General features: G+C 44.9%; 1 protein-coding gene across 2 annotated transcripts in view; it reads right to left on the bottom strand.

Moving 5' to 3' along the window:
- Positions 1–5,634, bottom strand: part of DAG1 (dystroglycan 1) — a 48,942-nt gene extending 43,308 nt beyond the window's left edge. The window contains exon 1 of one of the 2 annotated variants that reach the window (XM_011375427.2): positions 5,581–5,634. The gene's annotated coding sequence lies outside the window, so the exon portion shown is untranslated. Of the gene's footprint in view, positions 1–5,575 lie in introns of both variants that reach the window. The other variant, XM_011375428.1, reaches the window with a different exon arrangement.
- Between the last annotated feature and the right edge of the window lie 4,167 nt (positions 5,635–9,801).

Raw genomic sequence — 9,801 nt, 5'->3', positions numbered from 1 at the left:
GCTTTTTCCACCCCAGATCCAAGTCTGAAACAAAACTGCCAAGGTCAATAATCTCCCCCCAATGACAAGGAGTCTGGAGTCCCTGCAACAGAAACAACCTGCTTCCACACCAGGGTTTGTCTGTTCTACTGAGAATTGGCTCCCATCCAGCGCCCTCCTCCGGACGGACGCCTGTTCTACACTGCCCAGGACCACTTGGGCTGGGATACGCCCTAGGGGCCCCGCTTCCTCTCTGCCCTATCAGAGGGTTTCCGGGGAGCATTTAGAGCTTTATTTTAAGCTCCTCTCTGCTGGTAAGGTGTCATTTTCTTATCTGGTACTAGCCAACTGCCCTACCCTCATTGGCCTCTAACACGAAGTTCAAAAATCAAATGCCTCCATTATCTGGAAATCACCTGGAAACCAGAGGCAGCTCCCCACACCCTCGCAACACAGAATCAAAAGAGTGTCTTTGTCACCTGGAGGCCAGAATCCAATTTCTGTCTTTAGGACAATTGTTCTCTGCTCAGAGTTTGGGCTCAGTGCCTGTACCCTCATCCTCCTCACACCCCGAAGCTCTGTGCTCCATGTGTCCCTTCAAGAGTCAAGGAAGCCCCAAACAGTTCAGGTTTCCAGGGCGGATGCTGACCTTACAGAGCAAGGTTCAGGCGTTCCATATTAAGTTCATCCTATTAACGGCAACAACAAAAAATCTTAAGATTCTTGTTCTAAAGAGTTCCGACCCTATAGCTCAGCTGAATTACATGTCCCAGGAAAAGAATCTGCTGCCACCCAACATTCGACCAGGCGCACTCACTCACTCCAGGTCTCTTAAAATGCATCTGTTGGCTGAAAAGTCAAAGCTTTGTATAAGTTTTCCAGTTAGAAAATCAGAGGGCCACATGGGGAAAAAAATAAGTGTATGTGTTACCATGTGAAAGCCAAGAGCTTTTCACACCAGGCATGTACTGCTGTTAATAACTCAAACATAAACAAACATTTTTCAAAAAAAGAAAACGAAGCACTTCCAGTCATTGAACTCACATGGCAACACTGCCCATCCATCGGTCTGCGCTCCTCCCACTTACGTGCTGAGGTGCAAGAAAGCAAACCTGGGCACACCAGAGACTCTCCAAAGAAACTCCTTAAAAATCAAAACACAGACCTTCGTCCTCAAACTATTTTAGTCCTTTACTCATCTTGCCAGGGCCAGGGGCCTCCAAGGACCACCCATCCCAGTAAGATACCAGAGGACTCAAAGCTCCACAGGTGAGCAAGCAGTCCAGCTAGAGCTGCTTTCTCAGAGGTACCAACGGGCTCGTGTCTAAGTTTTTTTTTGTTTTTTTTTTTAATAAAATACGTGGTATATATAAAATAATCTATCACGTACATAATTATAAAACAATAAAAACCACCCCTGAACCCGTCACTCAGCCAAAGAAATGTGTCCAGCCTTTATTAAATATGAGACTCTTAGTTTATACCAGGAAAAGGATAGATGTGATAATAAGTAGCAGTCATAGAGAGGAGCAGGGCATGTTACTGGAGAGGCTTTATTTCCTACTCGGCCACCTATGGGGATGATATTCTGTCCTAATTTTACTGAGGGAGAGAGATCAAGGGCTTTGCTTAAGGCCACATTAGGATGGGAGCGGTCTCACGGGACTCAGTACCTCAGGTTCCTTCCTCAGGCCCAAATTTCTACTGCTGAGGGCACTCGGTGTTTTCATTGTCCAACCTCGTCACACCTGTGCCAAAACTCTTGCCTGTCTTGTCAAAAAGCCAGGGCAGGGCCTTCAGTGGGTAGACCTCACCTCTTGGGAAGTCAGGATCCAAAATATCATAGTAGGACCGGGCACTGTCAGAAGAGTTCTCCTTCAGAAAACTCAATACCATCTTATAACAAATGCTGGCGTTTGCAGCGTGAGCTCAGAATGGCACTATGTTCTATTCCTTTATTTGATAAAAACAAAACACTACTTTGAACCCTACAACAGAGAAAGAAACGTATAACTCTGCTCAGGCAGAACAATAAAATAGTCAATATTTTTCTACTGTAATAAAACAATAAAAAAGGTAGGAGGAAAGCAAACACCCAGGGAAGAGCAAGAGCCGGTGGCTCCTTTCAAAAGACACTTCCTCAGAAGACAAAGAAATCATTCATGCTGAAGCATCATGGAAAGAATAGAATTTTTACTACACACATGGAAAGAATAGAATTTTTACTCCAAAAATCAAGAACAATTCCAGGACCATTCCAAAGTCTACCTATCTGGTTTTAAGAGAAGCAAATTTCTCAGTAGCCATCCATGCAATCAAACAGACCTCACGTAGAAAAGCCCTTCAACAACTCCAGGAGGGCCTGGCCAGGCCTTCTCCATCCCCTGCCACCATCAGCGCACTCATCTACTCTTCACAGAACCTGCTAAAGCGTAACAGCACATCACACATCTGATCCCTGTCTGAAGCCAACACCCCCCAAGAAAGATGTAGCTAGTGGCCTCTACCTACCTGTCCATTCACCAAAACCATAAGTACCTCACACATTTTTTCCCAGAGGCACACTGGCCTGGGGTCAGGAGAACCGCCTGATTGGTAAGGCAGTTTGATTATCAGGAAAGAGCACCTATATCCAGAACAAATCTGCTTTTTAAAAAGCTGAGTCCCTCTGGTTTCCCCTACCTGGAGAATCATATTCTGGCACTTCACATCTTCAACAAGTTCTGCAGTTGATCAAAGCCAAAAAATTGTTTCCAACTCCATTAAGATATAATTGAAGGCCAAAATGAATTTTAAAAACAAAAATATAAAGTCCAATTTCATTTATAAACAGATTAATCCTATGCTTCCCAACAGATTCAAAATATAAGAAAGGCTTGGAGGGAGTGCCCAGCCTCCTGTGACCAGGCACTCAGCCACCCTTGGGAGCAGCAGGCCAGCCTCTCCAAACATGGCCTCAGATCTGCTGCAAGAGTGAGCTCAGGCCTGCAAACAGGGCCACAAGAATGTTTACCAAGACATGACAAAATCAGAGGGCAGTCCCAGGGGCAAACAAAGCCTAAGCCATCCCCCAGAACACTCCTAAATAGAGGGCAGCATGCGAAGAAGTGACTGCTTGCACTCCTGGCCCCTCGGCACCCAGTAACCACAGCGGACCAGACAGAGAGGCCACAGCAGGCCTGACACTGAAGCAGAGGGCTGTGCCTGTGGGCACGGCCCACAATGGGCCCCATTCTCCCTGGAAGCTCATGGCAGGAGGGGAGAGGGGAAGCCAGGACATTCCTTCACCCCCTCACATGGAGGAAAAGGGCACAGGCAGCCTGGAGAACCAGAGGCATAAGAAGAAAGCATAAGAAGCCATTTTTCTTTCCAGCTGCATGAATCGAAAAAGGGACCCCTCCTGAAAAAAAAAAAACAACAAAAAAAAACAAAATAGAATGGAGACCTGAGGTGCCATTGATTAAATCAGGTGGATTAAATGGCCTGCATGAGAGTCCCCTCTCTGGTCAGCAAAGCTTAACCAGAAGGAAAAAAACTCAGGGCTTTGAAGAGACAGGGGACCCCATGGATGCTGTCAGCTTGGAGCTGGCACTGTAAGCAAAACAATCAAGTTCTGCTAAAAATGTCTTCCCAGTGCCAAAGAATCTAGTCACTGTTTAAACTACTTTTAAAACTGAAAAAAAGCACATCTTCAGACTGGCAAACACAGTGCTTTAAGTCTATACTGTTGACCCCTCTGACAAAATATTGTGATCTTTTGCAGGTAAGCAGAAGCAACAGCTGGTAGCACAAATTCAGAGGAGGGAGTAAGACAGGAATCCTACTGCTATCTATTTGTGATTTTAATGAATTCTATTTTTAGAAATTTAATAAAGAGCTTCTCTTCTAGTCTCCTCCTACCAAATTTCTCTACTCAGGCAATTCAATCCTCCCAACACTGCTCAAAAGTCTAAAAATACAAGACACTTATTGAGGCATGCTTAACAAACAGGTAGAGCAAAGTTCTCTACGGTTCCTCATTTTCCACTAGACTCAGAATCCACTCCTACTCAAGGGCTACTCTTGAGGCAGGTCCCCGTTATTAAAAACTCCAGTAAGCAAGGCTCCTTAAGGTCCGGGCGGTTCTGGTACAAAGACAACCTACCGGCCAAGCAGGAGTATGTATACACAGGCATTTACAGCAATGAGAGATGGTGTCCCAGGTTCTGAATAACAGCCAAATAAAAAGGAAATGCTATTTGGAATTCCATTATCCACTATATTATTTTTTTGTGACAAAACCTGGCTAGAGAATCAACTCAGCCCTGGAGAACAAGAGAGCTAATCAAGAGAGGCGTTTGACAACTAAGGAAGAAGTGGTTCACTTCTGCCATTGACAGACAGCCTTGGGAAGCTTCTTACGTAATCCCATAGCAACCCCTGGAATGCCTGGGGGAAACGCTCCCAGCACACGGGTATAACACCGGGATGACCACAACATTTGCAAAACCAAACATCTTCCAATTCCACTAATCTGTTCCAATAAATATATACCAACTATTAGAAAGAATTCTGTAAGAGGTGCTTGTTTGTAGATTCCCATGCTCCATATACAAAAACTCAAAATCCAGAGACATGAAGGGCAAATGCCAAAACAGGGGACCAAGCTGGGCACTGGCCAGTGTTTCCTTGAGTATGACACATACTTCCAAGTGCTTCACTCATCCTCATCCTTGAGCTCCCTTCACCTGGCACACTTGCCGATATTCAGAGTATCCAAGGGCTGTGACTGCCTCAGGAAGAATGAATCTGTGGCTACATGTACCCTCAATAACAGGGAACATCAAGTCTGGACCTCTCTGTGGCTATAAAAAAAATCGCACACCCATGCAAGTCACAGGAAAGGGACTAAGGAAAACATATACAGTGCTTAAAAAGAAAAATCAATACAAACCTGCCTTGACATTATAGGTGTGCTCCTCCAAGACTGTTAAGTCACGTCTTACTTTTTCAAAAGCTTTATATTTAATGTTATGGTGATAACAAAAAGATTCTAAAAAAACTTTAAGTACAAAGATATAAATTGCCACATTATCTATTATAATCAAAGTAAGAAACGACCATCTAAGAACTGGGGACAGGTAAATCATTAAAACATTGTATTTATAGGGCAATGTTCATGCTATAATGTTAGGAGGGAAAATCAGGATAAAAATTAAATCTATAATCTAAACTTGGTAAAAGTGCTACCCTACATCCCTCTCTGGAGGACACCCAAGAATCAGGGAATGATGGCTGATGCTATAGCGGAAAACTGGGGACTAAGGTGGAGAGAATAAAGATTTCTTTCTCTTGCATAATCCTGCTGAACTTTTTGAGTTTGTATCATGTATTGGCCTTCCCTATTTAAAGAAAGAATAAAATTGGGGGGAGGAGGCAAGGGATTTTTCCTTTTCTTTCTACTTTTATTTCCACATTTCTTATTTTAAATATGCATATTATCTGATACAGCTTTTTGCCCACTATAATGTTTTAAAATTCCATGGTTAATCATTTTGCCAAGTATGTGTCTATCCTTCATCTTTCTTTTGCAGAAACCTCTTTTCAAGTACCTTACCTCACCTTCTAGTGCTAGGCTGCTTTACAAGCCTTATCTTCCTGGAGAGCAGGGGCCCTGCAGGAAAAGAAGGAACCGATGTTGGTGAAGGCCCGTAATCGAAACAGAATTATACCCCAATGACCAACTCCAAAGGAAGTGGGGAATGCCACTCAGTCTCCTGCCCACACTACCAATTAGTCACCCTTCTTTGTCAAAGGGTGACAAAGAAAGTGAAAGGTTTTCTGTAGAGTCAATCCAGGACCAAAAATTATAAAGTTTCAAAGATATGAAATTAATTTCCAAGTCTAAAATTTAGACAGCGGTGTTTTAAAACAGCTCAGGAAGGTATCACTGAAAAACAAACCTCGATGCTATTAAATGCACCCCATGATGTGTAGGGTAAAGACATTCAGTCATAAAAGCGATTTTTTATATTCAGCTGATTGTACCCACTAGAATTTTGCTTTTAAAATATAAATATAAATTAAACTGACATACCGCTAAAGTTTCATTCGGATTTACTTCACTCCAACAAGAGAACACAGAACAGTTTAGCCAACACAGAAACCCTCAGTTTATGACATCGTACCACTGCATCCCATTCATCTTTCTACCCTCGACCCAGAACAAGGCTAAGAAAATGCTTAGCTATCAAACCTAAAAAATAGGAAAATAGGAACCCCTATTCATTAAGGCTAAATTAAGCCCTCTGGCTGGTGCAATTTTGTAAACTACTCTAAAATTCTATTTATAAAAATTGCTATCTGAGCAGTATTACTAATGATCAGAGAGAAGAGGGAGGGTCAACAGGCAAAGCAGGTTATGTGATCACGGGAAGACTGCTTTAAATGAATACCCAAAGGCAGGGACACACAAAGATGTACTGGAAAGTGATCAGATTAATCACTTATATTTTCAAAACTGCCATCACCTTACTTCAGAGACCAGGAGTGCCACCACAGGAAAAGCAGAGAAAGATGGGGGTTTGGGAAGAAGAGCACAATAACACCGGCAAAGGCACAGAAAACACTCTTTAATATGGAAGAGGAAAATTTACTCTAGGAAAAAGAGGGAGAAATCCTTGACCAGCACACAGGACAATGAAGAACACACTACCTGAATCTATTCTCACTTTGAGATCCCTTGAGGTTCAATAATGTCACTCCCTAGTCCCCATCTGGGACCCCTCAGGAGTTCATACCAGCATTTCCCATTTCTTTGGTACTCTGAAAGCCTCCAACTAGTCACGTTCTGCAGTGGCTCAAATCTAAATAGCACAGCCAGGAACCTAGATATTGAGCAAAGTTCTCATTGCTGACTTCCCATACAGGTCAAAAAAAAAAAAAAAAATCACAAGGCCTCACTCTTACTTATCTTGCCCATCAAAAAAATGGGTCTATCACCATTTGCCATTCTCCTAGGCTATTATCAAGAACACTATGACTAAAATAAATCCAACTCGAAAAGTCAAACACAGGTAAAGGGGCTCTGATTTCACATCATCATGGGCCACCCTTACTTTGCCCTGCCCAGGTCAAGTCTTCAAGCCAATGGCAATTCTTTCAATGAATCCGGCCTAAGGCCACATCACTCCTGCCATGATTCTGAGTCTACTAAAAGGCAGACATTTTAAAACATACTGGTCCCCTACCCCACCAAGTGGGTCAACAAATCATGCTTTTTCCTTCATAAACCTATCCCTTCTTCACCATTACTCTCTGCCACTCTGGTCTCTCTCCTTCAACTGTACCCCTGTGACACTCAAAACTGGTCTCCTGACATCTCATCCCTTCATGCCAGGGGCACAGGTACTATACCACACAGAACTGCCAGGGGCTTGCCACAGGTCCAGCTCAGCCTTTAGGTCAACCTTTTGCCCTGCTTTTCCCCAGAAGACACTTCCTTTGGCTCCAGCCTGTCCACTCCCAGGTCCTCAGACATGGCCTGTTCTTTCCCTCCTCCGCTCTTCTCTGTTCACCCAAGAACAGCCCCTCATCTTGCCTGCGTGCTACGAAGACTCACGCCTTCCCCACTTCCTGCAGTCTAGGGGCCCCTTCTTTATTCTTAGTCTCTCGAGTCCTCGCCAGTGCTTGCTGATGCTGCCTTACATTCTCATCTTCTCACTGTCACCTCCTGTTCCTTCTACTAAATGGCAGATCCCTGATAGTACCAACATTCAGGTCCCTAACATCTGCTGAACTAACTCATCTTGAATCTTCTTTCTCTCTCTCTGCTCCCCTGCTGACCACTGTCCTTATTCGGGTCCACTGTGTCCCCACTGGACCCCAGCATTAACCAACTTGCCTCCGGTCCCATCGCTACAGTCGCACTAGGGGCTCACTTCTTAAAACCGAGAGCTGGTCCCACCACGGCTGCACTTTAAGGTTCCCCATTTCTATATAACTCCAAAATCTCTCATGTGGCATTCTGGTTCCAACTCGACCTTCCAGACATACATGAAAGGTTCCCAGTCTTCCCCCTCCCACCCTGTGCCTCTGCTCGCCTCTTTCCTTCCACAGAGCTGTGATCCCCCTGCCACCACTACTTCACCAGTCAAACCACTAACCCTTCTTGAATTCCCAGCTCAAAGCAGGGCTGCCCTAAAGTCTGCCCTCCCCAGCCTATGATCCAAGCTCCGCAGCTTACTTCAGCACGATGCAACCACCACAGGCCCCAGTAAGGCTTGGACAAGCCCTTGTTTCTGAGAATGGTCCCTCAGAACATGTTCCTGGAGTTGCACATGGGTTCCTGATCACCTCTCCCATACCATCCTGGTATTCTGCCACCACCAGACACCTGGGCTTGGTCTACCCAGAGAAGCACCCAACCAAGGTCACCATTGTATCTGACACAACACAGATGTAGATGGATATAGCCAAATGTTCGACCCGAGTTCAAATTCTAACTGCAGGACGTGGTTCCACAGTGTAGCGGTTAGCAAGTCTGCTTTACACACAGAAGGTCCTGGGTTCGCACACCAGTGGTGCCACGGTCCATGGTCTACGGCCATGCCACCCTGAACAAGCCCGATGTCTGATCTCGGAAGCTAAGCAGGGTCAGACCACCTAAGAAGATCAGATGCTGTAGACATAAATAATTTAAAAAAAAAAAAAAATCCTAACTGTCACATAAGGACAGTTGTGTGACCTTGGGAACATTCCTTCATCTGTGACTCAAGTTACCTCAGCCACTTTAAAGGATTCTCAGAAGCATTAGCAATGGTGCACGTAGAGCAGAAACACAAGAGGCCCCTGACTGTGGCTGATATAGGTTCATCGAATCACTGACCCAGAAGCAGAAAAGGCTGGAACAACTGTGAGGTTAAAGAATTGAACATGCTCTCATCTGCCTCAACAAGGATGAACACACGTCTACTCTCACAGGTCAATATGCCAGCCCTGCCCAGTAGGAAATGCAATGCCCCAAATCCAAGCGACAGAAAAGGTTTTAACAATCAAATGCCATGTCTCTCCTTTCTTAAAAACAATTTCAGTGGCCCCAGGGTCCCTCCAAACCCCACCATTCTCAATGTTTAACAGACACCAGCAAATCTGCAGAAGAGGTGGTTAAAATTCTTGGTCATGCTTAGTCTCCTGACCCACACATTCCTGAATGCAAGCTCCTCCCCCATCACAGCTTGGTAGCCCCTCTGCTCTATCTTTTCAGCCTCTTCTCAGCTGGCTCCTCCCCACTTCACATCTCCCCTCTCCTGGCTGACCTCACAGCCAGAGGTCCTGACCCCTCCCTGGCACTACCTATGTGGCCACCAGGAAGATCTTTCTAACCACAAGTCTGGAACATGCCACTCCACTGATTAAAAGCCTTCTCAGGCTCCTGCACTCTGAATATGAAGTTTGAAGTCCTGAGCACAAGAAAGGCCCAGGGCTCCTAACTATCAAGCTGGAGGACTGACAGGTGCTATTTTAGGCACTCAGGTACATGTGGTTCCACGTTCGACCTTGCTGTCACCCAGCTAATTCCTGTTGGCCCTGCAAGCCTCAACTCAGGAATTCCCTCTCTCCTCAAGCTACCAAAGCACTATGTGGGCACACATCTTCCATCTTTGGTTCCCTAACTCCCACTGTCCCCCAAAGTGAGTTCCTTCAGGGTAGAACCAGCCTCTTCTGCATGGGTCCTCTGGACCTACCACAGAACTTGGCAGGTAGTGAAGCCAAATACTTGTTAAACAAATGAATATATTTTGCCAAATCAAATTTTTAGAACAGTGAAGACTTGCCCTCTGC

Source organism: Pteropus vampyrus, unplaced genomic scaffold (genome assembly GCF_000151845.1).
Source record: "Pteropus vampyrus isolate Shadow unplaced genomic scaffold, Pvam_2.0 Scaffold271, whole genome shotgun sequence".
Classification (NCBI taxonomy): domain Eukaryota; kingdom Metazoa; phylum Chordata; class Mammalia; order Chiroptera; family Pteropodidae; genus Pteropus; species Pteropus vampyrus.
Note: the sequence above shows the minus strand (reverse complement) of the source record. Positions and strands in the feature narration are given on the sequence as shown.